At 57.2% G+C, this 26,315-nt stretch overlaps 35 non-coding genes and 3 pseudogenes across 35 annotated transcripts; all 38 read right to left on the bottom strand.

The window, feature by feature from the left end:
* Positions 1–296: 296 nt before the first annotated feature.
* Positions 297–477, bottom strand: LOC137354283 (U2 spliceosomal RNA; annotated as a pseudogene).
* Positions 478–5,677: 5,200 nt separating this feature from the next.
* LOC137354747 (U2 spliceosomal RNA) lies at positions 5,678–5,786 on the bottom strand (annotated as a pseudogene).
* Positions 5,787–6,172: 386 nt separating this feature from the next.
* Positions 6,173–6,363, bottom strand: LOC137354080 (U2 spliceosomal RNA). The gene has a single exon (XR_010970229.1). It is a non-coding gene; the product is annotated as a U2 spliceosomal RNA (small nuclear RNA).
* Positions 6,364–6,749: 386 nt separating this feature from the next.
* LOC137354053 (U2 spliceosomal RNA) lies at positions 6,750–6,940 on the bottom strand. Its single transcript, XR_010970202.1, has one exon. It is a non-coding gene; the product is annotated as a U2 spliceosomal RNA (small nuclear RNA).
* Positions 6,941–7,339: 399 nt separating this feature from the next.
* Positions 7,340–7,530, bottom strand: LOC137353793 (U2 spliceosomal RNA). The gene has a single exon (XR_010969945.1). It is a non-coding gene; the product is annotated as a U2 spliceosomal RNA (small nuclear RNA).
* A 386-nt stretch (positions 7,531–7,916) lies between these two features.
* On the bottom strand, positions 7,917–8,107 carry LOC137354116 (U2 spliceosomal RNA). The gene has a single exon (XR_010970265.1). It is a non-coding gene; the product is annotated as a U2 spliceosomal RNA (small nuclear RNA).
* A 386-nt stretch (positions 8,108–8,493) lies between these two features.
* Positions 8,494–8,684, bottom strand: LOC137353945 (U2 spliceosomal RNA). Its single transcript, XR_010970095.1, has one exon. It is a non-coding gene; the product is annotated as a U2 spliceosomal RNA (small nuclear RNA).
* Positions 8,685–9,070: 386 nt separating this feature from the next.
* On the bottom strand, positions 9,071–9,261 carry LOC137353944 (U2 spliceosomal RNA). Its single transcript, XR_010970094.1, has one exon. It is a non-coding gene; the product is annotated as a U2 spliceosomal RNA (small nuclear RNA).
* A 386-nt stretch (positions 9,262–9,647) lies between these two features.
* On the bottom strand, positions 9,648–9,838 carry LOC137354095 (U2 spliceosomal RNA). The gene has a single exon (XR_010970244.1). It is a non-coding gene; the product is annotated as a U2 spliceosomal RNA (small nuclear RNA).
* A 386-nt stretch (positions 9,839–10,224) lies between these two features.
* Positions 10,225–10,415, bottom strand: LOC137354114 (U2 spliceosomal RNA). Its single transcript, XR_010970263.1, has one exon. It is a non-coding gene; the product is annotated as a U2 spliceosomal RNA (small nuclear RNA).
* A 386-nt stretch (positions 10,416–10,801) lies between these two features.
* On the bottom strand, positions 10,802–10,992 carry LOC137353943 (U2 spliceosomal RNA). Its single transcript, XR_010970093.1, has one exon. It is a non-coding gene; the product is annotated as a U2 spliceosomal RNA (small nuclear RNA).
* Positions 10,993–11,378: 386 nt separating this feature from the next.
* Positions 11,379–11,569, bottom strand: LOC137353942 (U2 spliceosomal RNA). Its single transcript, XR_010970092.1, has one exon. It is a non-coding gene; the product is annotated as a U2 spliceosomal RNA (small nuclear RNA).
* A 386-nt stretch (positions 11,570–11,955) lies between these two features.
* On the bottom strand, positions 11,956–12,142 carry LOC137354135 (U2 spliceosomal RNA). The gene has a single exon (XR_010970284.1). It is a non-coding gene; the product is annotated as a U2 spliceosomal RNA (small nuclear RNA).
* Positions 12,143–12,528: 386 nt separating this feature from the next.
* Positions 12,529–12,719, bottom strand: LOC137354052 (U2 spliceosomal RNA). The gene has a single exon (XR_010970201.1). It is a non-coding gene; the product is annotated as a U2 spliceosomal RNA (small nuclear RNA).
* A 386-nt stretch (positions 12,720–13,105) lies between these two features.
* On the bottom strand, positions 13,106–13,296 carry LOC137353854 (U2 spliceosomal RNA). The gene has a single exon (XR_010970006.1). It is a non-coding gene; the product is annotated as a U2 spliceosomal RNA (small nuclear RNA).
* A 386-nt stretch (positions 13,297–13,682) lies between these two features.
* Positions 13,683–13,873, bottom strand: LOC137353792 (U2 spliceosomal RNA). Its single transcript, XR_010969944.1, has one exon. It is a non-coding gene; the product is annotated as a U2 spliceosomal RNA (small nuclear RNA).
* A 386-nt stretch (positions 13,874–14,259) lies between these two features.
* On the bottom strand, positions 14,260–14,450 carry LOC137354020 (U2 spliceosomal RNA). Its single transcript, XR_010970170.1, has one exon. It is a non-coding gene; the product is annotated as a U2 spliceosomal RNA (small nuclear RNA).
* Positions 14,451–14,836: 386 nt separating this feature from the next.
* LOC137353984 (U2 spliceosomal RNA) lies at positions 14,837–15,027 on the bottom strand. Its single transcript, XR_010970134.1, has one exon. It is a non-coding gene; the product is annotated as a U2 spliceosomal RNA (small nuclear RNA).
* A 386-nt stretch (positions 15,028–15,413) lies between these two features.
* On the bottom strand, positions 15,414–15,604 carry LOC137353863 (U2 spliceosomal RNA). The gene has a single exon (XR_010970015.1). It is a non-coding gene; the product is annotated as a U2 spliceosomal RNA (small nuclear RNA).
* Positions 15,605–15,990: 386 nt separating this feature from the next.
* LOC137353791 (U2 spliceosomal RNA) lies at positions 15,991–16,181 on the bottom strand. Its single transcript, XR_010969943.1, has one exon. It is a non-coding gene; the product is annotated as a U2 spliceosomal RNA (small nuclear RNA).
* Positions 16,182–16,567: 386 nt separating this feature from the next.
* LOC137354019 (U2 spliceosomal RNA) lies at positions 16,568–16,758 on the bottom strand. Its single transcript, XR_010970169.1, has one exon. It is a non-coding gene; the product is annotated as a U2 spliceosomal RNA (small nuclear RNA).
* Positions 16,759–17,144: 386 nt separating this feature from the next.
* LOC137353983 (U2 spliceosomal RNA) lies at positions 17,145–17,335 on the bottom strand. Its single transcript, XR_010970133.1, has one exon. It is a non-coding gene; the product is annotated as a U2 spliceosomal RNA (small nuclear RNA).
* A 386-nt stretch (positions 17,336–17,721) lies between these two features.
* On the bottom strand, positions 17,722–17,912 carry LOC137353862 (U2 spliceosomal RNA). Its single transcript, XR_010970014.1, has one exon. It is a non-coding gene; the product is annotated as a U2 spliceosomal RNA (small nuclear RNA).
* A 386-nt stretch (positions 17,913–18,298) lies between these two features.
* LOC137354051 (U2 spliceosomal RNA) lies at positions 18,299–18,489 on the bottom strand. Its single transcript, XR_010970200.1, has one exon. It is a non-coding gene; the product is annotated as a U2 spliceosomal RNA (small nuclear RNA).
* Positions 18,490–18,875: 386 nt separating this feature from the next.
* LOC137354128 (U2 spliceosomal RNA) lies at positions 18,876–19,066 on the bottom strand. Its single transcript, XR_010970277.1, has one exon. It is a non-coding gene; the product is annotated as a U2 spliceosomal RNA (small nuclear RNA).
* A 386-nt stretch (positions 19,067–19,452) lies between these two features.
* LOC137354050 (U2 spliceosomal RNA) lies at positions 19,453–19,643 on the bottom strand. The gene has a single exon (XR_010970199.1). It is a non-coding gene; the product is annotated as a U2 spliceosomal RNA (small nuclear RNA).
* A 386-nt stretch (positions 19,644–20,029) lies between these two features.
* Positions 20,030–20,221, bottom strand: LOC137354256 (U2 spliceosomal RNA). Its single transcript, XR_010970333.1, has one exon. It is a non-coding gene; the product is annotated as a U2 spliceosomal RNA (small nuclear RNA).
* A 104-nt stretch (positions 20,222–20,325) lies between these two features.
* On the bottom strand, positions 20,326–20,481 carry LOC137354733 (U2 spliceosomal RNA; annotated as a pseudogene).
* Positions 20,482–20,867: 386 nt separating this feature from the next.
* On the bottom strand, positions 20,868–21,058 carry LOC137354113 (U2 spliceosomal RNA). Its single transcript, XR_010970262.1, has one exon. It is a non-coding gene; the product is annotated as a U2 spliceosomal RNA (small nuclear RNA).
* Positions 21,059–21,444: 386 nt separating this feature from the next.
* LOC137353861 (U2 spliceosomal RNA) lies at positions 21,445–21,635 on the bottom strand. Its single transcript, XR_010970013.1, has one exon. It is a non-coding gene; the product is annotated as a U2 spliceosomal RNA (small nuclear RNA).
* Positions 21,636–22,021: 386 nt separating this feature from the next.
* On the bottom strand, positions 22,022–22,212 carry LOC137354049 (U2 spliceosomal RNA). The gene has a single exon (XR_010970198.1). It is a non-coding gene; the product is annotated as a U2 spliceosomal RNA (small nuclear RNA).
* A 386-nt stretch (positions 22,213–22,598) lies between these two features.
* Positions 22,599–22,789, bottom strand: LOC137353860 (U2 spliceosomal RNA). The gene has a single exon (XR_010970012.1). It is a non-coding gene; the product is annotated as a U2 spliceosomal RNA (small nuclear RNA).
* A 386-nt stretch (positions 22,790–23,175) lies between these two features.
* LOC137354047 (U2 spliceosomal RNA) lies at positions 23,176–23,366 on the bottom strand. The gene has a single exon (XR_010970196.1). It is a non-coding gene; the product is annotated as a U2 spliceosomal RNA (small nuclear RNA).
* A 386-nt stretch (positions 23,367–23,752) lies between these two features.
* Positions 23,753–23,943, bottom strand: LOC137354112 (U2 spliceosomal RNA). Its single transcript, XR_010970261.1, has one exon. It is a non-coding gene; the product is annotated as a U2 spliceosomal RNA (small nuclear RNA).
* Positions 23,944–24,329: 386 nt separating this feature from the next.
* LOC137354022 (U2 spliceosomal RNA) lies at positions 24,330–24,520 on the bottom strand. The gene has a single exon (XR_010970172.1). It is a non-coding gene; the product is annotated as a U2 spliceosomal RNA (small nuclear RNA).
* A 386-nt stretch (positions 24,521–24,906) lies between these two features.
* On the bottom strand, positions 24,907–25,097 carry LOC137354079 (U2 spliceosomal RNA). Its single transcript, XR_010970228.1, has one exon. It is a non-coding gene; the product is annotated as a U2 spliceosomal RNA (small nuclear RNA).
* A 386-nt stretch (positions 25,098–25,483) lies between these two features.
* On the bottom strand, positions 25,484–25,674 carry LOC137354046 (U2 spliceosomal RNA). The gene has a single exon (XR_010970195.1). It is a non-coding gene; the product is annotated as a U2 spliceosomal RNA (small nuclear RNA).
* A 399-nt stretch (positions 25,675–26,073) lies between these two features.
* On the bottom strand, positions 26,074–26,264 carry LOC137353789 (U2 spliceosomal RNA). The gene has a single exon (XR_010969941.1). It is a non-coding gene; the product is annotated as a U2 spliceosomal RNA (small nuclear RNA).
* Positions 26,265–26,315: the final 51 nt, after the last annotated feature.

Genomic DNA, 26,315 nt, shown 5'->3' with positions numbered 1-26,315 from the left:
GAGGCGACGGCGGGCGGTCTTTGAGCCAGAGCTCCTTTTGTTGCCGGGCCTTGCAAGCAGAAAGGAAAGCACGCGTGCATGCCACGCGCAGCCATTCCTTGCGCTTCTGCGCGAGGCATTGCGCGGGAAAAAAGACACGCGCGCGCCGGGCAGCAAAGGGCGGCCTGCAACTGCGGGGCAATCCAACAGGGGGCAGCGTAGCGCCCACGGAAAACTGCAGCAAAGTCAGCCGAGCAGCAGCGCCGTCACTATTGCGAATTCTATTTTTCAGCAGGGGTCTCGCCCCCATGGAGGGGGGAAGCTGCACCGCTCCTGGAAACACTGCAATACCAGGTGGATGCATGGAGTGGACGGGGCAAGCCCCTGTTCCATCTCCCTGACCCAAAAATCAATTTAATATTTGGTCCCCAGATAGGGGACGTATCAGATATTAAACTGATAAGAACAGATTTTTTTTTTTTTTTATTTCCAAAATATACTTTATTCATAAAAATCTGTAAAAATTACATTGCCAAACAGTTTCCAAACAGCACCAAAAAATACAAACATTGCAAGGGAGATCAGTTTCCTTCAATACTGTCATGAGTTTCTTCCCAACCCTTCCGTTTCTCAATTGTCATGTCAATTACAGTTTTACATTTACAGCAATTCAGAATATTAACGATACAGTTCGAGGGGTTTCCCATGGATCCAGCCCCTCAGTCTAGCTTGGTGGGGGAACCTTACACTGTGGTCTTTCCCCATTGAGCCTTTGCTGCGGCTGCCCCAAGCTTTAGTGCGTCCCTCAGCACGTAGTCCTGGACCTTGGAATGTGCCAGTCTGCAACATTCGGTGGTGGACAACTCTTTGCGCTGGAAGACCAGCAAGTTTCGGGCAGACCAAAGGGCGTCTTTCACCGAATTGATAGTCCTCCAGCAGCAGTTGATGTTTGTCTCGGTGTGCGTCCCTGGGAACAGCCCGTAGAGCACAGACTCCTGTGTTACAGAGCTGCTTGGGATGAACCTTGACAAAAACCACTGCATCTCTTTCCACACCTGCTTTGCAAAGGCACATTCCAGGAGGAGGTGGGCGACCGTCTCTTCCCCACCACAGCCAACGCGGGGGCACTGTGCGGAGGGGGCGAGACTTCGGGTGTGCATGAAGGATCTGACGGGGAGGGCCCTTCTCACCACCAGCCAAGCTACGTCTTGGTGCTTGTTTGAAAGTTCTGGTGATGAGGCATTCCGCCAAATGACTTTGACGGTCTGCTCGGGGAACCATCCGACAGGATCCACCGTTTCCTTTTCCCGTAGGGCCTTGAGGACATTCCGTGCAGACCACTGCCTGATGGACCGGTGGTCAAAGGTGTTTTTCCGCAGAAACTGCTCCACGAAGGATAGGTGGTACGGCACGTCCCAACTGCACGGAGCGTTCCGCGGCAATGTGACCAGGCCCATCCTTCGCAACACCGGGGACAGATAGAACCTCAGCACGTAGTGACACTTGGAGTTTGCGTACTGGGAATCTACACATAGCTTGATGCAGCCGCACACGAAGGTGGTCATCAGGATGAGGGCCACGTTGGGTACATTTTTCCCGCCCATGTCCAGAGATTTGAACATCGTGTCCCTCCGGACCCGGTCCATTTTAGATCCCCAGACGAAGCGGAAAATGGCTCGGGTGACTGCCACGGCGCAGGAGTGGGGTATGGGCCAGACCTGCGCCACGTAGAGCAACAACGTGAGCGCCTCGCACCTGATGACCAGGTTCTTACCCACAATGGAGAGAGATCGCTGCCCCCACATGCCCAACTTTTGTCGTACCTTGGCTACTCGCTCCTCCCATGTTTTGGTGCACGCCCCGGCCCTTCCGAACCATATCCCCAGCACCTTCAGGTAATCTGACCTGACGGTGAAGGGGACAAAGGATCGGTCAGCCCAGTTCCCAAAGAACATGGCCTCGCTCTTGCCGTGGTTAACTTTGGCTCCCGAGGCCAGTTCGAACTGGTCGCAGATGCTCATCAGTCTGCGCACGGACAGCGGATCCGAGCAGAAGACGGCGACGTCATCCATGTACAGGGAGGTTTTGACCTGAGTGCCTCCGCTGCCTGGGATTGTCACCCCTCTTATGCTCGCATCCTTCCTAATAGACTCAGCAAAGGGTTCAATACAGCAAACAAACAAGACCGGGGACAGAGGACAGCCCTGTCTGACTCCAGATTTGATCGGGAAACTTTCAGATTCCCACCCGTTGATTGACACTGCGCTACTGATGTTTGTGTAGAGCAGTTGGATCCAATTGCAGATTCCCTCCCCAAACCCCATTTTGGAAAGCACGTCCATCATGTAGGTGTGCGATATCCTGTCAAAGGCCTTCTCCTGGTCCAGGCTGATGAGGCAGGTGTCCACCCTCCTGTCCCGTACGTAGGCGATCGTATCCCTGAGTAGCGCGAGGCTATCAGAGATCTTCCTGCCGGGTACAGTACAGGTCTGATCGGGGTGAATCACCAGCTCCAGAGCAGACTTGACTCGACTGGCTATGACTTTGGACAGAATCTTGTAATCAACATTAAGCAGTGAGATGGGCCGCCAATTTCTGATTTCTACCCTCTCCCCCTTCTGCTTGTAAATGAGGGTGATGATGCCTTTTCTCATGGATTCTGACATGCTACCGGCCAGGAGCATACTCTCGTATACTTCCAGCAGGTCCGGGCCGACCCAGTCCCACAGGGCCGAGTACAACTCGACCGGTAAGCCGTCGCTCCCGGGAGTTTTACTCGCCTCGAAAGACTCGACGGCCTTTGTCAGCTCGTCCAGAGTTAGCGGCTTGTCCAGTCCCTCCCTCCTGCTGTCATCTAAGACCTCTGTGATAGATGACAGGAAGGACTGGGAGGCTCTGCTGTCTGTGGGCTTCGCGTCATACAACCCAGCATAAAAGGATTTGCTGATCCTTAGTATGTCGGACTGCGAAGACGTTACCGAGCCATCTTCTTCCTTCAGGCTGCTGATAACAGAGCTCTCTCTGTGTACCTTTTGGAAGAAGTAACGCGAGCACGTCTCATCCTGCTCGATGGAGCGGACTCTGGACCGGAAGATGATCTTGGAGGCCTCCTTGGCAAAGAGCGAGGCCTGCTGGCTCTTCACCTCTTGGAGGTCCTCCTTGACCTCGACCCCCATTGACTGCAACCGGAGTAGATTTTGCATAATTTTCTGGAGTCGGGACAGTTCCCTCTGTCTCTCTCTCGCCTTCTGAACACCTTTGTGGATGAAGAACCTCTTGATGTTCTCCTTAATCGCTTCCCACCAGTGAACTGGAGACTCAAAGAGGGGTTTCACGGTCCTCCAACCATTGTAATCCCTTTTGAGTTCCTCAACGTTCTCTGGGGTCAGCAGTGTCGCATTGAGCTTCCACGTCCCTCTGCCAACCCGCTGGTCGTCCTGTAAGTGACAGTCGGCCAGTAAGAGGCAGTGGTCGGAGAAGAACACCGGCTTGACGTCGGTGGATCCGACCGTGACAGCACGGGACACAAACAGGAAGTCAATCCTGGAACGGGCAGACCCGTCCGATCTTGACCATGTGTATCTGCGCTGCGCTCCGTCTGCAGGTTTGCTGAAGACGTCGTGCAGTTTGGCATCCTGAACTGTTTCTATTAGGAATCTGGACGTAGCGTCCAGTTTGCTGTCGTCACTGCCGGATCGTCCAGCCGCATCGATGATGCAGTTGAAGTCACCGCCTAGGATGACCGGTCTGGACGTCGCCAGCAGCAGTGGGAGCTGCTGGAAGACGGTCAGCCGCTCGCTGCGTTGTACCGGGGCGTACACGTTGATCAACCGGAGCGGAGCGTTGTTGTACATCACGTCTGCTACGAGGAGGCGGCCGCCCACCACCTCCTTAACTTCGGAGATGGTGAAGTTACCTCCCCGCAGCAGAATACCCAGGCCGGAGGAACGGCAGTCATTACCCCCCGACCAGATCGATGGCCCGTGGGACCACCATCGCGACCACTGCCTGTAGGTGCTGAGGTGTGGTATTCCACACTCCTGCAGAAACAGTAGGTCAGCTTTGACCTTGGCAAGGTAATCCAAGGTTGAAACACATCGCGTAGTCGATTTAATGCTACGCACATTAATGGAAGCAATTCTTACACCCATTTTTTACTAAAAATTAGTTGTTGCTTCCCATACCATTTGTCCTCGCTAGTCCCAGTCCTTCCCCTTCGGGATGTTCCTGCATACCCATCGTATGCGCAAGCAGTTTCACGTTGGTTGGGCTCAGAAACCCCTCCTGATTTTTCCTGCAGGGTTTGTGCCGCTCGGGTGACATCGGGGGGGTCTTGTAGGCAGAGAGGATTGGGTTGTCCTCAGCTGCTTCCATCTGTTCCTCCTCGAAAACATCACAGCTCCCGGTCTCCCGGAGCTCAGGTGCGCCAGACGTGTCTTTGCTCCCGGTGTCCCGGAGCTGAGATGCGTTGGCCACGTCGTTACGTGTGGGGAATTGGGGTTGGGGCACGCCGGACCCATCACAGCTTCCAGTGCCCGGGGGCTGGGATGCTTGATCATCCATCTCGGAGTTCTGCCGCCTCTTTTGAAGGGGCTGTCGTTCCAGCATTTCCCCGTCCAGTGAAGAGGAGTTGTTGCAGTCTGATTCAGATGAAAGCCTCCTCTTGCCACTGGTTTGGGTGGTGGCTTTGGGATGTTTTTTCTTTGTGGTTTTCCTCTGGACCACTTGCCACTGACCTGTTTGTCCATCTGCTGCCTCCTCCTCCATTGATTCTGTCTGTGGAGGAGGGGTTTCCGGGCGCTGGGTAGGTGCTGGGTCGTTGGTTTCAGCCGCCTCCCCTTCCTTCTCAGGTTGAAGTTCCTCACTGCGGAGAAGGTTGCTGGTCTCCTTTCGAACAGCGGACGCCTTCGTCGAACCTTCGCCCGGCCATTCCTTGGACCTTGCCGCCTGAGCATAGCTGAGACAACGTTTGGGGCAGGTCTTGTAGAGATGGCCTGCCGCACCGCACAAGTTGCAACACTTAGTCTGCTTACAGTCCTTGGTCTGATGGCCTTCCTCCTTGCAGTTCTTGCAAACAACCGTGCTGCAGTTGGCTGCCATGTGACCAGATTTGCCACAGGTGCGACAAACTCTGGGCTGCCCAGCGTAGACCAAGAAGCCTCGACTTCCCCCGATAGCGAAGCTGGAGGGAGGGTGGATGATGGCTCCACTGGGATCTACCTTCAAGGTCACCTTGACCTGCCGCTTGCTAGTCCAGATCCCAAAGGGGTCCTTGACATCAGTGCTGCTGCCGGCCACCTCGACGTACCTGGCGAGAAAGGTGAGTACATCCACCACCGGAACATGGGGGTTGTAGAGGTGAATCGTCACCACCCGGTCCCGTTGTGACGGAAGCGTGAAGAGCGGCTCCGCTGTGAGGATCGACAGTGGAGCCCGGTCCCCTTTCTCCTTGAACGCCTTCAGGAACTTGATGCATCCCGCCACGTTCCGGAACGTCACGTCGAAGTATCCACTGCTGGGGAAATCCTGCAGGCAGAAGACATCCGTCGCTTGAAATCCGCAGCAATCGAAGAGAATTTTCTTGATGAAGAAGGTGCGATCGACCGGTGCATCTCCTTCCTTGTCCTTCACGACCACCCGAACGGTGTTGCGCACTCCCTGGCCCGAAACTCGAAAATTGGTTATAGCCATTTCACTCAAAGCTTCCCCAGGATCAAAAGGCAATGATCATGGTCTCTTCTCAATCAAATAAGCACTGATAAGAACAGATACTACGCTTGATCTTAGCCAAAAGGCCGAGAAGCGATGGCCGTAAAACTGCGTTTGCTGCGCGCGTCAGGCCCGGCGTGCGGCCTCTACGTCAAAGTAGCCGCCGGGCGGGCGAGCCTAGGGCAAAAGAGGCGACGGCGGGCGGTCTTTGAGCCAGAGCTCCTTTTGTTGCCGGGCCTTGCAAGCAGAAAGGAAAGCACGCGTGCACGCCACGCGCAGCCATTCCTTGCGCTTCTGCGCGAGGCATTGCTCAGGAAAAAAGACACGCGCGCGCTGGGCAGCAAAGGGCGGCCTGCAACTGCGGGGCAATCCAACAGGGGGCAGCGTAGCGCCCACGGAAAACTGCAGCAAAGTCAGCCGAGCAGCAGTGCCGTTACTATTGCGAATTCTATTTTTCAGCAGGGGTCTCGCCCCCATGGAGGGGAGAAGCTGCACCGCTCCTGGAAACACTGCAATACCAGGTGGATGCATGGAGTGGACGGGGCAAGCCCCTGTTCCATCTCCCTGTCCCAAAAATCAATTTAATATTTGGTCCCCAGATAGGGGACGTATCATACATTAAACTGATAAGAACAGATACTACACTTGATCTTAGCCAAAAGGCCGAGAAGCGATGGCCGTAAAACTGCGTTTGCTGCGCGCGTCAGGGCCGGCGTGCGGCCTCTACCTCAAAGTAGCCGCCGGGTGGGCGAGCCTAGGGCGAAAGAGGCGACGGCGGGCGGTCTTTGAGCCAGAGCTCCTTTTGTTGCCGGGCCTTGCAAGCAGAAAGGAAAGCACGCGTGCATGCCACGCGCAGCCATTCCTTGCGCTTCTGCGCGAGGCATTGCGCAGGAAAAAAGACACGCGCGCGCTGGGCAGCAAAGGGCGGCCTGCAACTGCGGGGCAATCCAACAGGGGGCAGCGTAGTGCCCACGGAAAACTGCAGCAAAGTCAGCCGAGCAGCAGCGCCGTCAGTATTGCGAATTCTATTTTTCAGCAGGTGTCTCGCCCCCATGGAGGGGGGAAGCTGCACTGCTCCTGGAAACACTGCAATACCAGGTGGATGCATGGAGTGGACGGGGCAAGCCCCTGTTCCATCTCCCTGTCCCAAAAATCAATTTAATATTTGGTCCCCAGATAGGGGACGTATCAGATATTAAACTGATAGGAACAGATACTACACTTGATCTTAGCCAAAAGGCCGAGAAGCGATGGCCGTAAAACTGCGTTTGCTGCGCGCGTCAGGGCCGGCGTGCGGCCTCTACCTCAAAGTAGCCGCCGGGTGGGCGAGCCTAGGGCGAAAGAGGCGACGGCGGGCGGTCTTTGAGCCAGAGCTCCTTTTGTTGCCGGGCCTTGCAAGCAGAAAGGAAAGCACGCGTGCATGCCACGCGTGCATGCCACGCGCAGCCATTCCTCGCGCTTCTGCGCGAGGCATTGCGCAGGAAAAAAGACACGCGCGCGCTGGGCAGCAAAGGGCGGCCTGCAACTGCGGGGCAATCCAACAGGGGGCAGCGTAGCGCCCACGGAAAACTGCAGCAAAGTCAGCCGAGCAGCAGCGCCGTCAGTATTGCGAATTCTATTTTTCAGCAGGGGTCTCGCCCCCATGGAGGGGGGAAGCTGCACTGCTCCTGGAAACACTGCAATACCAGGTGGATGCATGGAGTGGACGGGGCAAGCCCCTGTTCCATCTCCCTGTCCCAAAAATCAATTTAATATTTGGTCCCCAGATAGGGGACGTATCAGATATTAAACTGATAAGAACAGATACTACACTTGATCTTAGCCAAAAGGCCGAGAAGCGATGGCCGTAAAACTGCGTTTGCTGCGCGCGTCAGGCCCGGCGTGCGGCCTCTACCTCAAAGTAGCCGCCGGGTGGGCGAGCCTAGGGCGAAAGAGGCGACGGCGGGCGGTCTTTGAGCCAGAGCTCCTTTTGTTGCCGGGCCTTGCAAGCAGAAAGGAAAGCACGCGTGCATGCCACGCGCAGCCATTCCTTGCGCTTCTGCGCGAGGCATTGCGCAGGAAAAAAGACACGCGCGCGCCGGGCAGCAAAGGGCGGCCTGCAACTGCTGGGCAATCCAACAGGGGGCAGCGTAGCGCCCACGGAAAACTGCAGCATAGTCAGCCGAGCAGCAGCGCCGTCACTATTGCGAATTCTATTTTTCAGCAGGGGTCTCGCCCCCATGGAGGGGGGAAGCTGCACCGCTCCTGGAAACACTGCAATACCAGGTGGATGCATGGAGTGGACGGGGTAAGCCCCTGTTCCATCTCCCTGTCCCAAAAATCAATTTAATATTTGGTCCCCAGATAGGGGACGTATCATATATTAAACTGATAAGAACAGATACTACACTTGATCTTAGCCAAAAGGCCGAGAAGCGATGGCCGTAAAACTGCGTTTGCTGCGCGCGTCAGGCCCGGCGTGCGGCCTCTACCTCAAAGTAGCCGCCGGGTGGGCGAGCCTAGGGCGAAAGAGGCGACGGCGGGCGGTCTTTGAGCCAGAGCTCCTTTTGTTGCCGGGCCTTGCAAGCAGAAAGGAAAGCACGCGTGCATGCCACGCGCAGCCATTCCTGGCGCTTCTGCGCGAGGCATTGCGCAGGAAAAAAGACACGCGGGCGCTGGGCAGCAAAGGGCGGCCTGCAACTGCGGGGCAATCCAACAGGGGGCAGCGTAGCGCCCACGGAAAACTGCAGCATAGTCAGCCGAGCAGCAGCGCCGTCACTATTGCGAATTCTATTTTTCAGCAGGGGTCTCGCCCCCATGGAGGGGGGAAGCTGCACCGCTCCTGGAAACACTGCAATACCAGGTGGATGCATGGAGTGGACGGGGTAAGCCCCTGTTCCATCTCCCTGTCCCAAAAATCAATTTAATATTTGGTCCCCAGATAGGGGACGTATCAGATATTAAACTGATAAGAACAGATACTACACTTGATCTTAGCCAAAAGGCCGAGAAGCGATGGCCGTAAAACTGCGTTTGCTGCGCGCGTCAGGCCCGGCGTGCGGCCTCTACCTCAAAGTAGCCGCCGGGTGGGCGAGCCTAGGGCGAAAGAGGCGACAGCGGGCGGTCTTTGAGCCAGAGCTCCTTTTGTTGCCGGGCCTTGCAAGCAGAAAGGAAAGCACGCGTGCATGCCACGCGCAGCCATTCCTCGCGCTTCTGCGCGAGGCATTGCGCAGGAAAAAAGACACGCGCGCGCCGGGCAGCAAAGGGCGGCCTGCAACTGCTGGGCAATCCAACAGGGGGCAGCGTAGCGCCCACGGAAAACTGCAGCATAGTCAGCCGAGCAGCAGCGCCGTCACTATTGCGAATTCTATTTTTCAGCAGGGGTCTCGCCCCCATGGAGGGGGGAAGCTGCACCGCTCCTGGAAACACTGCAATACCAGGTGGATGCATGGAGTGGACGGGGTAAGCCCCTGTTCCATCTCCCTGTCCCAAAAATCAATTTAATATTTGGTCCCCAGATAGGGGACGTATCAGATATTAAACTGATAAGAACAGATACTACACTTGATCTTAGCCAAAAGGCCGAGAAGCGATGGCCGTAAAACTGCGTTTGCTGCGCGCGTCAGGCCCGGCGTGCGGCCTCTACCTCAAAGTAGCCGCCGGGTGGGCGAGCCTAGGGCGAAAGAGGCGACAGCAGGCGGTCTTTGAGCCAGAGCTCCTTTTGTTGCCGGGCCTTGCAAGCAGAAAGGAAAGCACGCGTGCATGCCACGCGCAGCCATTCCTTGCGCTTCTGCGCGAGGCATTGCGCAGGAAAATAGACACGCGCGCGCTGGGCAGCAAAGGGCGGCCTGCAACTGCGGGGCAATCCAACAGGGGGCAGCGTAGCGCCCACGGAAAACTGCAGCAAAGTCAGCCGAGCAGCAGCGCCGTCAGTATTGCGAATTCTATTTTTCAGCAGGTGTCTCGCCCCCATGGAGGGGGGAAGCCGCACTGCTCCTGGAAACACTGCAATACCAGGTGGATGCATGGAGTGGACGGGGCAAGCCCCTGTTCCATCTCCCTGTCCCAAAAATCAATTTAATATTTGGTCCCCAGATAGGGGACGTATCAGATATTAAACTGATAGGAACAGATACTACACTTGATCTTAGCCAAAAGGCCGAGAAGCGATGGCCGTAAAACTGCGTTTGCTGCGCGCGTCAGGCCCGGCGTGCGGCCTCTACCTCAAAGTAGCCGCCGGGTGGGCGAGCCTAGGGCGAAAGAGGCGACGGCGGGCGGTCTTTGAGCCAGAGCTCCTTTTGTTGCCGGGCCTTGCAAGCAGAAAGGAAAGCACGCGTGCATGCCACGCGCAGCCATTCCTTGCGCTTCTGCGCGAGGCATTGCGCGGGAAAAAAGACACGCGCGCGCCGGGCAGCAAAGGGCGGCCTGCAACTGCTGGGCAATCCAACAGGGGGCAGCGTAGCGCCCACGGAAAACTGCAGCATAGTCAGCCGAGCAGCAGCGCCGTCACTATTGCGAATTCTATTTTTCAGCAGGGGTCTCGCCCCCATGGAGGGGGGAAGCTGCACCGCTCCTGGAAACACTGCAATACCAGGTGGATGCATGGAGTGGACGGGGTAAGCCCCTGTTCCATCTCCCTGTCCCAAAAATCAATTTAATATTTGGTCCCCAGATAGGGGACGTATCATATATTAAACTGATAAGAACAGATACTACACTTGATCTTAGCCAAAAGGCCGAGAAGCGATGGCCGTAAAACTGCGTTTGCTGCGCGCGTCAGGCCCGGCGTGCGGCCTCTACCTCAAAGTAGCCGCCGGGTGGGCGAGCCTAGGGCGAAAGAGGCGACGGCGGGCGGTCTTTGAGCCAGAGCTCCTTTTGTTGCCGGGCCTTGCAAGCAGAAAGGAAAGCACGCGTGCATGCCACGCGCAGCCATTCCTGGCGCTTCTGCGCGAGGCATTGCGCAGGAAAAAAGACACGCGGGCGCTGGGCAGCAAAGGGCGGCCTGCAACTGCGGGGCAATCCAACAGGGGGCAGCGTAGCGCCCACGGAAAACTGCAGCATAGTCAGCCGAGCAGCAGCGCCGTCACTATTGCGAATTCTATTTTTCAGCAGGGGTCTCGCCCCCATGGAGGGGGGAAGCTGCACCGCTCCTGGAAACACTGCAATACCAGGTGGATGCATGGAGTGGACGGGGTAAGCCCCTGTTCCATCTCCCTGTCCCAAAAATCAATTTAATATTTGGTCCCCAGATAGGGGACGTATCAGATATTAAACTGATAAGAACAGATACTACACTTGATCTTAGCCAAAAGGCCGAGAAGCGATGGCCGTAAAACTGCGTTTGCTGCGCGCGTCAGGCCCGGCGTGCGGCCTCTACCTCAAAGTAGCCGCCGGGTGGGCGAGCCTAGGGCGAAAGAGGCGACAGCGGGCGGTCTTTGAGCCAGAGCTCCTTTTGTTGCCGGGCCTTGCAAGCAGAAAGGAAAGCACGCGTGCATGCCACGCGCAGCCATTCCTCGCGCTTCTGCGCGAGGCATTGCGCAGGAAAAAAGACACGCGCGCGCCGGGCAGCAAAGGGCGGCCTGCAACTGCTGGGCAATCCAACAGGGGGCAGCGTAGCGCCCACGGAAAACTGCAGCATAGTCAGCCGAGCAGCAGCGCCGTCACTATTGCGAATTCTATTTTTCAGCAGGGGTCTCGCCCCCATGGAGGGGGGAAGCTGCACCGCTCCTGGAAACACTGCAATACCAGGTGGATGCATGGAGTGGACGGGGTAAGCCCCTGTTCCATCTCCCTGTCCCAAAAATCAATTTAATATTTGGTCCCCAGATAGGGGACGTATCAGATATTAAACTGATAAGAACAGATACTACACTTGATCTTAGCCAAAAGGCCGAGAAGCGATGGCCGTAAAACTGCGTTTGCTGCGCGCGTCAGGCCCGGCGTGCGGCCTCTACCTCAAAGTAGCCGCCGGGTGGGCGAGCCTAGGGCGAAAGAGGCGACAGCAGGCGGTCTTTGAGCCAGAGCTCCTTTTGTTGCCGGGCCTTGCAAGCAGAAAGGAAAGCACGCGTGCATGCCACGCGCAGCCATTCCTCGCGCTTCTGCGCGAGGCATTGCGCAGGAAAAAAGACACGCGCGCGCCGGGCAGCAAAGGGCGGCCTGCAACTGCTGGGCAATCCAACAGGGGGCAGCGTAGCGCCCACGGAAAACTGCAGCATAGTCAGCCGAGCAGCAGCGCCGTCACTATTGCGAATTCTATTTTTCAGCAGGGGTCTCGCCCCCATGGAGGGGGGAAGCTGCACCGCTCCTGGAAACACTGCAATACCAGGTGCATGGAGTGGACGGGGTAAGCCCCTGTTCCATCTCCCTGTCCCAAAAATCAATTTAATATTTGGTCCCCAGATAGGGGACGTATCAGATATTAAACTGATAAGAACAGATACTACACTTGATCTTAACCAAAAGGCCGAGAAGCGATGGCCGTAAAACTGCATTTGCTGCGCGCGTCAGGCCCGGCGTGCGGCCTCTACCTCAAAGTAGCCGCCGGGTGGGCGAGCCTCGGGCGAAAGAGGCGACGGCGGGCGGTCTTTGAGCCAGAGCTCCTTTTGTTGCCGGGCCTTGCAAGCAGAAAGGAAAGCACGCGTGCATGCCACGCGCAGCCATTCCTTGCGCTTCTGCGCGAGGCATTGCGCAGGAAAATAGACACGCGCGCGCTGGGCAGCAAAGGGCGGCCTGCAACTGCGGGGCAATCCAACAGGGGGCAGCGTAGCGCCCACGGAAAACTGCAGCAAAGTCAGCCGAGCAGCAGCGCCGTCAGTATTGCGAATTCTATTTTTCAGCAGGTGTCTCGCCCCCATGGAGGGGGGAAGCTGCACTGCTCCTGGAAACACTGCAATACCAGGTGGATGCATGGAGTGGACGGGGCAAGCCCCTGTTCCATCTCCCTGTCCCAAAAATCAATTTAATATTTGGTCCCCAGATAGGGGACGTATCAGATATTAAACTGATAGGAACAGATACTACACTTGATCTTAGCCAAAAGGCCGAGAAGCGATGGCCGTAAAACTGCGTTTGCTGCGCGCGTCAGGCCCGGCGTGCGGCCTCTACCTCAAAGTAGCCGCCGGGTGGGCGAGCCTAGGGCGAAAGAGGCGACGGCGGGCGGTCTTTGAGCCAGAGCTCCTTTTGTTGCCGGGCCTTGCAAGCAGAAAGGAAAGCACGCGTGCATGCCACGCGCAGCCATTCCTTGCGCTTCTGCGCGAGGCATTGCGCGGGAAAAAAGACACGCGCGCGCCGGGCAGCAAAGGGCGGCCTGCAACTGCTGGGCAATCCAACAGGGGGCAGCGTAGCGCCCACGGAAAACTGCAGCATAGTCAGCCGAGCAGCAGCGCCGTCACTATTGCGAATTCTATTTTTCAGCAGGGGTCTCGCCCCCATGGAGGGGGGAAGCTGCACCGCTCCTGGAAACACTGCAATACCAGGTGGATGCATGGAGTGGACGGGGCAAGCCCCTGTTCCATCTCCCTGTCCCAAAAATCAATTTAATATTTGGTCCCCAGATAGGGGACGTATCAGATATTAAACTGATAGGAACAGATACTACACTTGATCTTAGCCAAAAGGCCGAGAAGCGATGGCCGTAAAACTGCGTTTGCTGCGCGCGTCAGGGCCGGCGTGCGGCCTCTACCTCAAAGTAGCCGCCGGGTGGGCGAGCCTAGGGCGAAAGAGGCGACGGCGGGCGGTCTTTGAGCCAGAGCTCCTTTTGTTGCCGGGCCTTGCAAGCAGAAAGGAAAGCACGCGTGCATGCCACGCGCAGCCATTCCTCGCGCTTCTGCGCGAGGCATTGCGCAGGAAAAAAGACACGCGCGCGCTGGGCAGCAAAGGGCGGCCTGCAACTGCGGGGCAATCCAACAGGGGGCAGCGTAGCGCCCACGGAAAACTGCAGCAAAGTCAGCCGAGCAGCAGCGCCGTCAGTATTGCGAATTCTATTTTTCAGCAGGGGTCTCGCCCCCATGGAGGGGGGAAGCTGCACTGCTCCTGGAAACACTGCAATACCAGGTGGATGCATGGAGTGGACGGGGCAAGCCCCTGTTCCATCTCCCTGTCCCAAAAATCAATTTAATATTTGGTCCCCAGATAGGGGACGTATCAGATATTAAACTGATAAGAACAGATACTACACTTGATCTTAGCCAAAAGGCCGAGAAGCGATGGCCGTAAAACTGCGTTTGCTGCGCGCGTCAGGCCCGGCGTGCGGCCTCTACCTCAAAGTAGCCGCCGGGTGGGCGAGCCTAGGGCGAAAGAGGCGACGGCGGGCGGTCTTTGAGCCAGAGCTCCTTTTGTTGCCGGGCCTTGCAAGCAGAAAGGAAAGCACGCGTGCATGCCACGCGCAGCCATTCCTTGCGCTTCTGCGCGAGGCATTGCGCAGGAAAAAAGACACGCGCGCGCCGGGCAGCAAAGGGCGGCCTGCAACTGCTGGGCAATCCAACAGGGGGCAGCGTAGCGCCCACGGAAAACTGCAGCATAGTCAGCCGAGCAGCAGCGCCGTCACTATTGCGAATTCTATTTTTCAGCAGGGGTCTCGCCCCCATGGAGGGGGGAAGCTGCACCGCTCCTGGAAACACTGCAATACCAGGTGGATGCATGGAGTGGACGGGGCAAGCCCCTGTTCCATCTCCCTGTCCCAAAAATCAATTTAATATTTGGTCCCCAGATAGGGGACGTATCATATATTAAACTGATAAGAACAGATACTACACTTGATCTTAGCCAAAAGGCCGAGAAGCGATGGCCGTAAAACTGCGTTTGCTGCGCGCGTCAGGGCCGGCGTGCGGCCTCTACCTCAAAGTAGCCGCCGGGTGGGCGAGCCTAGGGCGAAAGAGGCGACGGCGGGCGGTCTTTGAGCCAGAGCTCCTTTTGTTGCCGGGCCTTGCAAGCAGAAAGGAAAGCACGCGTGCATGCCACGCGCAGCCATTCCTCGCGCTTCTGCGCGAGGCATTGCGCAGGAAAAAAGACACGCGCGCGCTGGGCAGCAAAGGGCGGCCTGCAACTGCGGGGCAATCCAACAGGGGGCAGCGTAGCGCCCACGGAAAACTGCAGCAAAGTCAGCCGAGCAGCAGCGCCGTCAGTATTGCGAATTCTATTTTTCAGCAGGGGTCTCGCCCCCATGGAGGGGGGAAGCTGCACTGCTCCTAGAAACACTGCAATACCAGGTGGATGCATGGAGTGGACGGGGCAAGCCCCTGTTCCATCTCCCTGTCCCAAAAATCAATTTAATATTTGGTCCCCAGATAGGGGACGTATCAGATATTAAACTGATAAGAACAGATACTACACTTGATCTTAGCCAAAAGGCCGAGAAGCGATGGCCGTAAAACTGCGTTTGCTGCGCGCGTCAGGCCCGGCGTGCGGCCTCTACCTCAAAGTAGCCGCCGGGTGGGCGAGCCTAGGGCGAAAGAGGCGACGGCGGGCGGTCTTTGAGCCAGAGCTCCTTTTGTTGCCGGGCCTTGCAAGCAGAAAGGAAAGCACGCGTGCATGCCACGCGCAGCCATTCCTGGCGCTTCTGCGCGAGGCATTGCGCAGGAAAAAAGACACGCGGGCGCTGGGCAGCAAAGGGCGGCCTGCAACTGCGGGGCAATCCAACAGGGGGCAGCGTAGCGCCCACGGAAAACTGCAGCAAAGTCAGCCGAGCAGCAGCGCCGTCACTATTGCGAATTCTATTTTTCAGCAGGGTTCTCGCCCCAATGGAGGGGGGAAGCTGCACCGCTCCTGGAAACACTGCAATACCAGGTGGATGCATGGAGTGGACGGGGCAAGCCCCTGTTCCATCTCCCTGTCCCAAAAATCAATTTAATATTTGGTCCCCAGATAGGGGACGTATCAGATATTAAACTGATAAGAACAGATACTACACTTGATCTTAACCAAAAGGCCGAGAAGCGATGGCTGTAAAACTGCATTTGCTGCGCGCGTCAGGCCCGGCGTGCGGCCTCTACCTCAAAGTAGCCGCCGGGTGGGCGAGCCTAGGGCGAAAGAGGCGACGGCGGGCGGTCTTTGAGCCAGAGCTCCTTTTGTTGCCGGGCCTTGCAAGCAGAAAGGAAAGCACGCGTGCATGCCACGCGCAGCCATTCCTCGCGCTTCTGCGCGAGGCATTGCGCAGGAAAAAAGACACGCGCGCGCTGGGCAGCAAAGGGCGGCCTGCAACTGCGGGGCAATCCAACAGGGGGCAGCGTAGCGCCCACGGAAAACTGCAGCAAAGTCAGCCGAGCAGCAGCGCCGTCAGTATTGCGAATTCTATTTTTCAGCAGGGGTCTCGCCCCCATGGAGGGGGGAAGCTGCACTGCTCCTGGAAACACTGCAATACCAGGTGGATGCATGGAGTGGACGGGGCAAGCCCCTGTTCCATCTCCCTGTCCCAAAAATCAATTTAATATTTGGTCCCCAGATAGGGGACGTATCAGATATTAAACTGATAAGAACAGATACTACACTTGATCTTAGCCAAAAGGCCGAGAAGCGATGGCCGTAAAACTGCGTTTGCTGCGCGCGTCAGGCCCGGCGTGCGGCCTCTACCTCAAAGTAGCCGCCGGGTGGGCGAGCCTAGGGCGAAAGAGGCGACGGCGGGCGGTCTTTGAGCCAGAGCTCCTTTTGTTGCCGGGCCTTGCAAGCAGAAAGGAAAGCACGCGTGCATGCCACGCGCAGCCATTCCTTGCGCTTCTGCGCGAGGCATTGCGCAGGAAAAAAGACACGCGCGCGCCGGGCAGCAAAGGGCGGCCTGCAACTGCTGGGCAATCCAACAGGGGGCAGCGTAGCGCCCACGGAAAACTGCAGCATAGTCAGCCGAGCAGCAGCGCCGTCACTATTGCGAATTCTATTTTTCAGCAGGGGTCTCGCCCCCATGGAGGGGGGAAGCTGCACCGCTCCTGGAAACACTGCAATACCAGGTGGATGCATGGAGTGGACGGGGCAAGCCCCTGTTCCATCTCCCTGTCCCAAAAATCAATTTAATATTTGGTCCCCAGATAGGGGACGTATCATATATTAAACTGATAAGAACAGATACTACACTTGATCTTAGCCAAAAGGCCGAGAAGCGATGGCCGTAAAACTGCGTTTGCTGCGCGCGTCAGGGCCGGCGTGCGGCCTCTACCTCAAAGTAGCCGCCGGGTGGGCGAGCCTAGGGCGAAAGAGGCGACGGCGGGCGGTCTTTGAGCCAGAGCTCCTTTTGTTGCCGGGCCTTGCAAGCAGAAAGGAAAGCACGCGTGCATGCCACGCGCAGCCATTCCTCGCGCTTCTGCGCGAGGCATTGCGCAGGAAAAAAGACACGCGCGCGCTGGGCAGCAAAGGGCGGCCTGCAACTGCGGGGCAATCCAACAGGGGGCAGCGTAGCGCCCACGGAAAACTGCAGCAAAGTCAGCCGAGCAGCAGCGCCGTCAGTATTGCGAATTCTATTTTTCAGCAGGGGTCTCGCCCCCATGGAGGGGGGAAGCTGCACTGCTCCTAGAAACACTGCAATACCAGGTGGATGCATGGAGTGGACGGGGCAAGCCCCTGTTCCATCTCCCTGTCCCAAAAATCAATTTAATATTTGGTCCCCAGATAGGGGACGTATCAGATATTAAACTGATAAGAACAGATACTACACTTGATCTTAGCCAAAAGGCCGAGAAGCGATGGCCGTAAAACTGCGTTTGCTGCGCGCGTCAGGCCCGGCGTGCGGCCTCTACCTCAAAGTAGCCGCCGGGTGGGCGAGCCTAGGGCGAAAGAGGCGACGGCGGGCGGTCTTTGAGCCAGAGCTCCTTTTGTTGCCGGGCCTTGCAAGCAGAAAGGAAAGCACGCGTGCATGCCACGCGCAGCCATTCCTGGCGCTTCTGCGCGAGGCATTGCGCAGGAAAAAAGACACGCGGGCGCTGGGCAGCAAAGGGCGGCCTGCAACTGCGGGGCAATCCAACAGGGGGCAGCGTAGCGCCCACGGAAAACTGCAGCAAAGTCAGCCGAGCAGCAGCGCCGTCACTATTGCGAATTCTATTTTTCAGCAGGGTTCTCGCCCCAATGGAGGGGGGAAGCTGCACCGCTCCTGGAAACACTGCAATACCAGGTGGATGCATGGAGTGGACGGGGCAAGCCCCTGTTCCATCTCCCTGTCCCAAAAATCAATTTAATATTTGGTCCCCAGATAGGGGACGTATCAGATATTAAACTGATAAGAACAGATACTACACTTGATCTTAACCAAAAGGCCGAGAAGCGATGGCTGTAAAACTGCATTTGCTGCGCGCGTCAGGCCCGGCGTGCGGCCTCTACCTCAAAGTAGCCGCCGGGTGGGCGAGCCTAGGGCGAAAGAGGCGACGGCGGGCGGTCTTTGAGCCAGAGCTCCTTTTGTTGCCGGGCCTTGCAAGCAGAAAGGAAAGCACGCGTGCATGCCACGCGCAGCCATTCCTTGCGCTTCTGCGCGAGGCATTGCGCAGGAAAATAGACACGCGCGCGCTGGGCAGCAAAGGGCGGCCTGCAACTGCGGGGCAATCCAACAGGGGGCAGCGTAGCGCCCACGGAAAACTGCAGCAAAGTCAGCCGAGCAGCAGCGCCGTCAGTATTGCGAATTCTATTTTTCAGCAGGTGTCTCGCCCCCATGGAGGGGGGAAGCTGCACTGCTCCTGGAAACACTGCAATACCAGGTGGATGCATGGAGTGGACGGGGCAAGCCCCTGTTCCATCTCCCTGTCCCAAAAATCAATTTAATATTTGGTCCCCAGATAGGGGACGTATCAGATATTAAACTGATAGGAACAGATACTACACTTGATCTTAGCCAAAAGGCCGAGAAGCGATGGCCGTAAAACTGCGTTTGCTGCGCGCGTCAGGCCCGGCGTGCGGCCTCTACCTCAAAGTAGCCGCCGGGTGGGCGAGCCTAGGGCGAAAGAGGCGACGGCGGGCGGTCTTTGAGCCAGAGCTCCTTTTGTTGCCGGGCCTTGCAAGCAGAAAGGAAAGCACGCGTGCATGCCACGCGCAGCCATTCCTTGCGCTTCTGCGCGAGGCATTGCGCGGGAAAAAAGACACGCGCGCGCCGGGCAGCAAAGGGCGGCCTGCAACTGCTGGGCAATCCAACAGGGGGCAGCGTAGCGCCCACGGAAAACTGCAGCATAGTCAGCCGAGCAGCAGCGCCGTCACTATTGCGAATTCTATTTTTCAGCAGGGGTCTCGCCCCCATGGAGGGGGGAAGCTGCACCGCTCCTGGAAACACTGCAATACCAGGTGGATGCATGGAGTGGACGGGGTAAGCCCCTGTTCCATCTCCCTGTCCCAAAAATCAATTTAATATTTGGTCCCCAGATAGGGGACGTATCATACATTAAACTGATAAGAACAGATACTACACTTGATCTTAGCCAAAAGGCCGAGAAGCGATGGCCGTAAAACTGCGTTTGCTGCGCGCGTCAGGGCCGGCGTGCGGCCTCTACCTCAAAGTAGCCGCCGGGTGGGCGAGCCTAGGGCGAAAGAGGCGACGGCGGGCGGTCTTTGAGCCAGAGCTCCTTTTGTTGCCGGGCCTTGCAAGCAGAAAGGAAAGCACGCGTGCATGCCACGCGCAGCCATTCCTTGCGCTTCTGCGCGAGGCATTGCGCAGGAAAAAAGACACGCGCGCGCTGGGCAGCAAAGGGCGGCCTGCAACTGCGGGGCAATCCAACAGGGGGCAGCGTAGCGCCCACGGAAAACTGCAGCAAAGTCAGCCGAGCAGCAGCGCCGTCAGTATTGCGAATTCTATTTTTCAGCAGGTGTCTCGCCCCCATGGAGGGGGGAAGCTGCACTGCTCCTGGAAACACTGCAATACCAGGTGGATGCATGGAGTGGACGGGGCAAGCCCCTGTTCCATCTCCCTGTCCCAAAAATCAATTTAATATTTGGTCCCCAGATAGGGGACGTATCAGATATTAAACTGATAGGAACAGATACTACACTTGATCTTAGCCAAAAGGCCGAGAAGCGATGGCCGTAAAACTGCGTTTGCTGCGCGCGTCAGGCCCGGCGTGCGGCCTCTACCTCAAAGTAGCCGCCGGGTGGGCGAGCCTAGGGCGAAAGAGGCGACGGCGGGCGGTCTTTGAGCCAGAGCTCCTTTTGTTGCCGGGCCTTGCAAGCAGAAAGGAAAGCACGCGTGCATGCCACGCGCAGCCATTCCTCGCGCTTCTGCGCGAGGCATTGCGCAGGAAAAAAGACACGCGCGCGCTGGGCAGCAAAGGGCGGCCTGCAACTGCGGGGCAATCCAACAGGGGGCAGCGTAGCGCCCACGGAAAACTGCAGCAAAGTCAGCCGAGCAGCAGCGCCGTCAGTATTGCGAATTCTATTTTTCAGCAGGGGTCTCGCCCCCATGGAGGGGGGAAGCTGCACTGCTCCTGGAAACACTGCAATACCAGGTGGATGCATGGAGTGGACGGGGCAAGCCCCTGTTCCATCTCCCTGTCCCAAAAATCAATTTAATATTTGGTCCCCAGATAGGGGACGTATCAGATATTAAACTGATAAGAACAGATACTTTTTTTTTTTTTTTTTTTTTTTATTTCCAAAATATACTTTATTCATAAAAATCTGTAAAAATTACATTGCCAAACAGTTTCCAAACAGCACCAAAAAATACAAACATTGCAAGGGAGATCAGTTTCCTTCAATACTGTCATGAGTTTCTTCCCAACCCTTCCGTTTCACAATTGTCATGTCAATTACAGTTTTACATTTACAGCAATTGAGAATATTAACGAAACAGTTCGAGGGGTTTCCCATGGATAAGAACAGATACTACACTTGATCTTAGCCAAAAGGCCGAGAAGCGATGGCCGTAAAATTGCGTTTGCTGCGCGCGTCAGGCCCGGCGTGCGGCCTCTACCTCAAAGTAGCCGCCGGGTGGGCGAGCCTAGGGCGAAAGAGGCGACGGCGGGCGGTCTTTGAGCCAGAGCTCCTTTTGTTGCCGGGCCTTGCAAGCAGAAAGGAAAGCACGCGTGCATGCCACGCGCAGCCATTCCTTGCGCTTCTGCGCGAGGCATTGCGCAGGAAAAAAGACACGCGCGCGCCGGGCAGCAAAGGGCGGCCTGCAACTGCTGGGCAATCCAACAGGGGGCAGCGTAGCGCCCACGGAAAACTGCAGCATAGTCAGCCGAGCAGCAGCGCCGTCACTATTGCGAATTCTATTTTTCAGCAGGGGTCTCGCCCCCATGGAGGGGGGAAGCTGCACCGCTCCTGGAAACACTGCAATACCAGGTGGATGCATGGAGTGGACGGGGTAAGCCCCTGTTCCATCTCCCTGTCCCAAAAATCAATTTAATATTTGGTCCCCAGATAGGGGACGTATCATATATTAAACTGATAAGAACAGATACTACACTTGATCTTAGCCAAAAGGCCGAGAAGCGATGGCCGTAAAACTGCGTTTGCTGCGCGCGTCAGGCCCGGCGTGCGGCCTCTACCTCAAAGTAGCCGCCGGGTGGGCGAGCCTAGGGCGAAAGAGGCGACGGCGGGCGGTCTTTGAGCCAGAGCTCCTTTTGTTGCCGGGCCTTGCAAGCAGAAAGGAAAGCACGCGTGCATGCCACGCGCAGCCATTCCTGGCGCTTCTGCGCGAGGCATTGCGCAGGAAAAAAGACACGCGGGCGCTGGGCAGCAAAGGGCGGCCTGCAACTGCGGGGCAATCCAACAGGGGGCAGCGTAGCGCCCACGGAAAACTGCAGCAAAGTCAGCCGAGCAGCAGCGCCGTCACTATTGCGAATTCTATTTTTCAGCAGGGGTCTCGCCCCCATGGAGGGGGGAAGCTGCACCGCTCCTGGAAACACTGCAATACCAGGTGGATGCATGGAGTGGACGGGGCAAGCCCCTGTTCCATCTCCCTGTCCCAAAAATCAATTTAATATTTGGTCCCCAGATAGGGGACGTATCAGATATTAAACTGATAAGAACAGATACTACACTTGATCTTAACCAAAAGGCCGAGAAGCGATGGCCGTAAAACTGCATTTGCTGCGCGCGTCAGGCCCGGCGTGCGGCCTCTACCTCAAAGTAGCCGCCGGGTGGGCGAGCCTAGGGCGAAAGAGGCGACGGCGGGCGGTCTTTGAGCCAGAGCTCCTTTTGTTGCCGGGCCTTGCAAGCAGAAAGGAAAGCACGCGTGCATGCCACGCGCAGCCATTCCTTGCGCTTCTGCGCGAGGCATTGCGCAGGAAAATAGACACGCGCGCGCTGGGCAGCAAAGGGCAGCCTGCAACTGCGGGGCAATCCAACAGGGGGCAGCGTAGCGCCCACGGAAAACTGCAGCAAAGTCAGCCGAGCAGCAGCGCCGTCAGTATTGCGAATTCTATTTTTCAGCAGGTGTCTCGCCCCCATGGAGGGGGGAAGCTGCACTGCTCCTGGAAACACTGCAATACCAGGTGGATGCATGGAGTGGACGGGGCAAGCCCCTGTTCCATCTCCCTGTCCCAAAAATCAATTTAATATTTGGTCCCCAGATAGGGGACGTATCAGATATTAAACTGATAGGAACAGATACTACACTTGATCTTAGCCAAAAGGCCGAGAAGCGATGGCCGTAAAACTGCGTTTGCTGCGCGCGTCAGGCCCGGCGTGCGGCCTCTACCTCAAAGTAGCCGCCGGGTGGGCGAGCCTAGGGCGAAAGAGGCGACGGCGGGCGGTCTTTGAGCCAGAGCTCCTTTTGTTGCCGGGCCTTGCAAGCAGAAAGGAAAGCACGCGTGCATGCCACGCGCAGCCATTCCTTGCGCTTCTGCGCGAGGCATTGCGCGGGAAAAAAGACACGCGCGCGCCGGGCAGCAAAGGGCAGCCTGCAACTGCGGGGCAATCCAACAGGGGGCAGCGTAGCGCCCACGGAAAACTGCAGCAAAGTCAGCCGAGCAGCAGCGCCGTCACTATTGCGAATTCTATTTTTCAGCAGGGGTCTCGCCCCCATGGAGGGGGGAAGCTGCACCGCTCCTGGAAACACTGCAATACCAGGTGGATGCATGGAGTGGACGGGGCAAGCCCCTGTTCCATCTCCCTGTCCCAAAAATCAATTTAATATTTGGTCCCCAGATAGGGGACGTATCAGATATTAAACTGATAAGAACAGATACTACACTTGATCTTAACCAAAAGGCCGAGAAGCGATGGCCGTAAAACTGCATTTGCTGCGCGCGTCAGGCCCGGCGTGCGGCCTCTACCTCAAAGTAGCCGCCGGGTGGGCGAGCCTAGGGCGAAAGAGGCGACGGCGGGCGGTCTTTGAGCCAGAGCTCCTTTTGTTGCCGGGCCTTGCAAGCAGAAAGGAAAGCACGCGTGCATGCCACGCGCAGCCATTCCTTGCGCTTCTGCGCGAGGCATTGCGCAGGAAAATAGACACGCGCGCGCTGGGCAGCAAAGGGCGGCCTGCAACTGCGGGGCAATCCAACAGGGGGCAGCGTAGCGCCCACGGAAAACTGCAGCAAAGTCAGCCGAGCAGCAGCGCCGTCAGTATTGCGAATTCTATTTTTCAGCAGGTGTCTCGCCCCCATGGAGGGGGGAAGCTGCACTGCTCCTGGAAACACTGCAATACCAGGTGGATGCATGGAGTGGACGGGGCAAGCCCCTGTTCCATCTCCCTGTCCCAAAAATCAATTTAATATTTGGTCCCCAGATAGGGGACGTATCAGATATTAAACTGATAGGAACAGATACTACACTTGATCTTAGCCAAAAGGCCGAGAAGCGATGGCCGTAAAACTGCGTTTGCTGCGCGCGTCAGGCCCGGCGTGCGGCCTCTACCTCAAAGTAGCCGCCGGGTGGGCGAGCCTAGGGCGAAAGAGGCGACGGCGGGCGGTCTTTGAGCCAGAGCTCCTTTTGTTGCCGGGCCTTGCAAGCAGAAAGGAAAGCACGCATGCATGCCACGCGCAGCCATTCCTTGCGCTTCTGCGCGAGGCATTGCGCGGGAAAAAAGAAACGCGCGCGCCGGGCAGCAAAGGGCGGCCTGCAACTGCTGGGCAATCCAACAGGGGGCAGCGTAGCGCCCACGGAAAACTGCAGCATAGTCAGCCGAGCAGCAGCGCCGTCACTATTGCGAATTCTATTTTTCAGCAGGGGTCTCGCCCCCATGGAGGGGGGAAGCTGCACCGCTCCTGGAAACACTGCAATACCAGGTGGATGCATGGAGTGGACGGGGTAAGCCCCTGTTCCATCTCCCTGTCCCAAAAATCAATTTAATATTTGGTCCCCAGATAGGGGACGTATCATATATTAAACTGATAAGAACAGATACTACACTTGATCTTAGCCAAAAGGCCGAGAAGCGATGGCCGTAAAACTGCGTTTGCTGCGCGCGTCAGGGCCGGCGTGCGGCCTCTACCTCAAAGTAGCCGCCGGGTGGGCGAGCCTAGGGCGAAAGAGGCGACGGCGGGCGGTCTTTGAGCCAGAGCTCCTTTTGTTGCCGGGCCTTGCAAGCAGAAAGGAAAGCACGCGTGCATGCCACGCGCAGCCATTCCTCGCGCTTCTGCGCGAGGCATTGCGCAGGAAAAAAGACATGCGCGCGCTGGGCAGCAAAGGGCGGCCTGCAACTGCGGGGCAATCCAACAGGGGGCAGCGTAGCGCCCACGGAAAACTGCAGCAAAGTCAGCCGAGCAGCAGCGCCGTCAGTATTGCGAATTCTATTTTTCAGCAGGGGTCTCGCCCCCATGGAGGGGGGAAGCTGCACTGCTCCTGGAAACACTGCAATACCAGGTGGATGCATGGAGTGGACGGGGCAAGCCCCTGTTCCATCTCCCTGTCCCAAAAATCAATTTAATATTTGGTCCCCAGATAGGGGACGTATCAGATATTAAACTGATAAGAACAGATACTACGCTTGATCTTAGCCAAAAGGCCGAGAAGCGATGGCCGTAAAACTGCGTTTGCTGCGCGCGTCAGGCCCGGCGTGCGGCCTCTACGTCAAAGTAGCCGCCGGGCGGGCGAGCCTAGGGCAAAAGAGGCGACGGCGGGCGGTCTTTGAGCCAGAGCTCCTTTTGTTGCCGGGCCTTGCAAGCAGAAAGGAAAGCACGCGTGCACGCCACGCGCAGCCATTCCTTGCGCTTCTGCGCGAGGCATTGCTCAGGAAAAAAGACACGCGCGCGCTGGGCAGCAAAGGGCGGCCTGCAACTGCGGGGCAATCCAACAGGGGGCAGCGTAGCGCCCACGGAAAACTGCAGCAAAGTCAGCCGAGCAGCAGTGCCTTTACTATTGCGAATTCTATTTTTCAGCAGGGGTCTCGCCCCCATGGAGGGGAGAAGCTGCACCGCTCCTGGAAACACTGCAATACCAGGTGGATGCATGGAGTGGACGGGGCAAGCCCCTGTTCCATCTCCCTGTCCCAAAAATCAATTTAATATTTGGTCCCCAGATAGGGGACGTATCATACATTAAACTGATAAGAACAGATACTACACTTGATCTTAGCCAAAAGGCCGAGAAGCGATGGCCGTAAAACTGCGTTTGCTGCGCGCGTCAGGGCCGGCGTGCGGCCTCTACCTCAAAGTAGCCGCCGGGTGGGCGAGCCTAGGGCGAAAGAGGCGACGGCGGGCGGTCTTTGAGCCAGAGCTCCTTTTGTTGCCGGGCCTTGCAAGCAGAAAGGAAAGCACGCGTGCATGCCACGCGCAGCCATTCCTTGCGCTTCTGCGCGAGGCATTGCGCAGGAAAAAAGACACGCGCGCGCTGGGCAGCAAAGGGCGGCCTGCAACTGCGGGGCAATCCAACAGGGGGCAGCGTAGCGCCCACGGAAAACTGCAGCAAAGTCAGCCGAGCAGCAGCGCCGTCAGTATTGCGAATTCTATTTTTCAGCAGGTGTCTCGCCCCCATGGAGGGGGGAAGCTGCACTGCTCCTGGAAACACTGCAATACCAGGTGGATGCATGGAGTGGACGGGGCAAGCCCCTGTTCCATCTCCCTGTCCCAAAAATCAATTTAATATTTGGTCCCCAGATAGGGGACGTATCAGATATTAAACTGATAGGAACAGATACTACACTTGATCTTAGCCAAAAGGCCGAGAAGCGATGGCCGTAAAACTGCGTTTGCTGCGCGCGTCAGGGCCGGCGTGCGGCCTCTACCTCAAAGTAGCCGCCGGGTGGGCGAGCCTAGGGCGAAAGAGGCGACGGCGGGCGGTCTTTGAGCCAGAGCTCCTTTTGTTGCCGGGCCTTGCAAGCAGAAAGGAAAGCACGCGTGCATGCCACGCGTGCATGCCACGCGCAGCCATTCCTCGCGCTTCTGCGCGAGGCATTGCGCAGGAAAAAAGACACGCGCGCGCTGGGCAGCAAAGGGCGGCCTGCAACTGCGGGGCAATCCAACAGGGGGCAGCGTAGCGCCCACGGAAAACTGCAGCAAAGTCAGCCGAGCAGCAGCGCCGTCAGTATTGCGAATTCTATTTTTCAGCAGGGGTCTCGCCCCCATGGAGGGGGGAAGCTGCACTGCTCCTGGAAACACTGCAATACCAGGTGGATGCATGGAGTGGACGGGGCAAGCCCCTGTTCCATCTCCCTGTCCCAAAAATCAATTTAATATTTGGTCCCCAGATAGGGGACGTATCAGATATTAAACTGATAAGAACAGATACTACACTTGATCTTAGCCAAAAGGCCGAGAAGCGATGGCCGTAAAACTGCGTTTGCTGCGCGCGTCAGGCCCGGCGTGCGGCCTCTA

This window comes from Heterodontus francisci, chromosome 41, assembly GCF_036365525.1.
Source record: "Heterodontus francisci isolate sHetFra1 chromosome 41, sHetFra1.hap1, whole genome shotgun sequence".
NCBI lineage: Eukaryota > Metazoa > Chordata > Chondrichthyes > Heterodontiformes > Heterodontidae > Heterodontus > Heterodontus francisci.
Note: the sequence above shows the minus strand (reverse complement) of the source record. Positions and strands in the feature narration are given on the sequence as shown.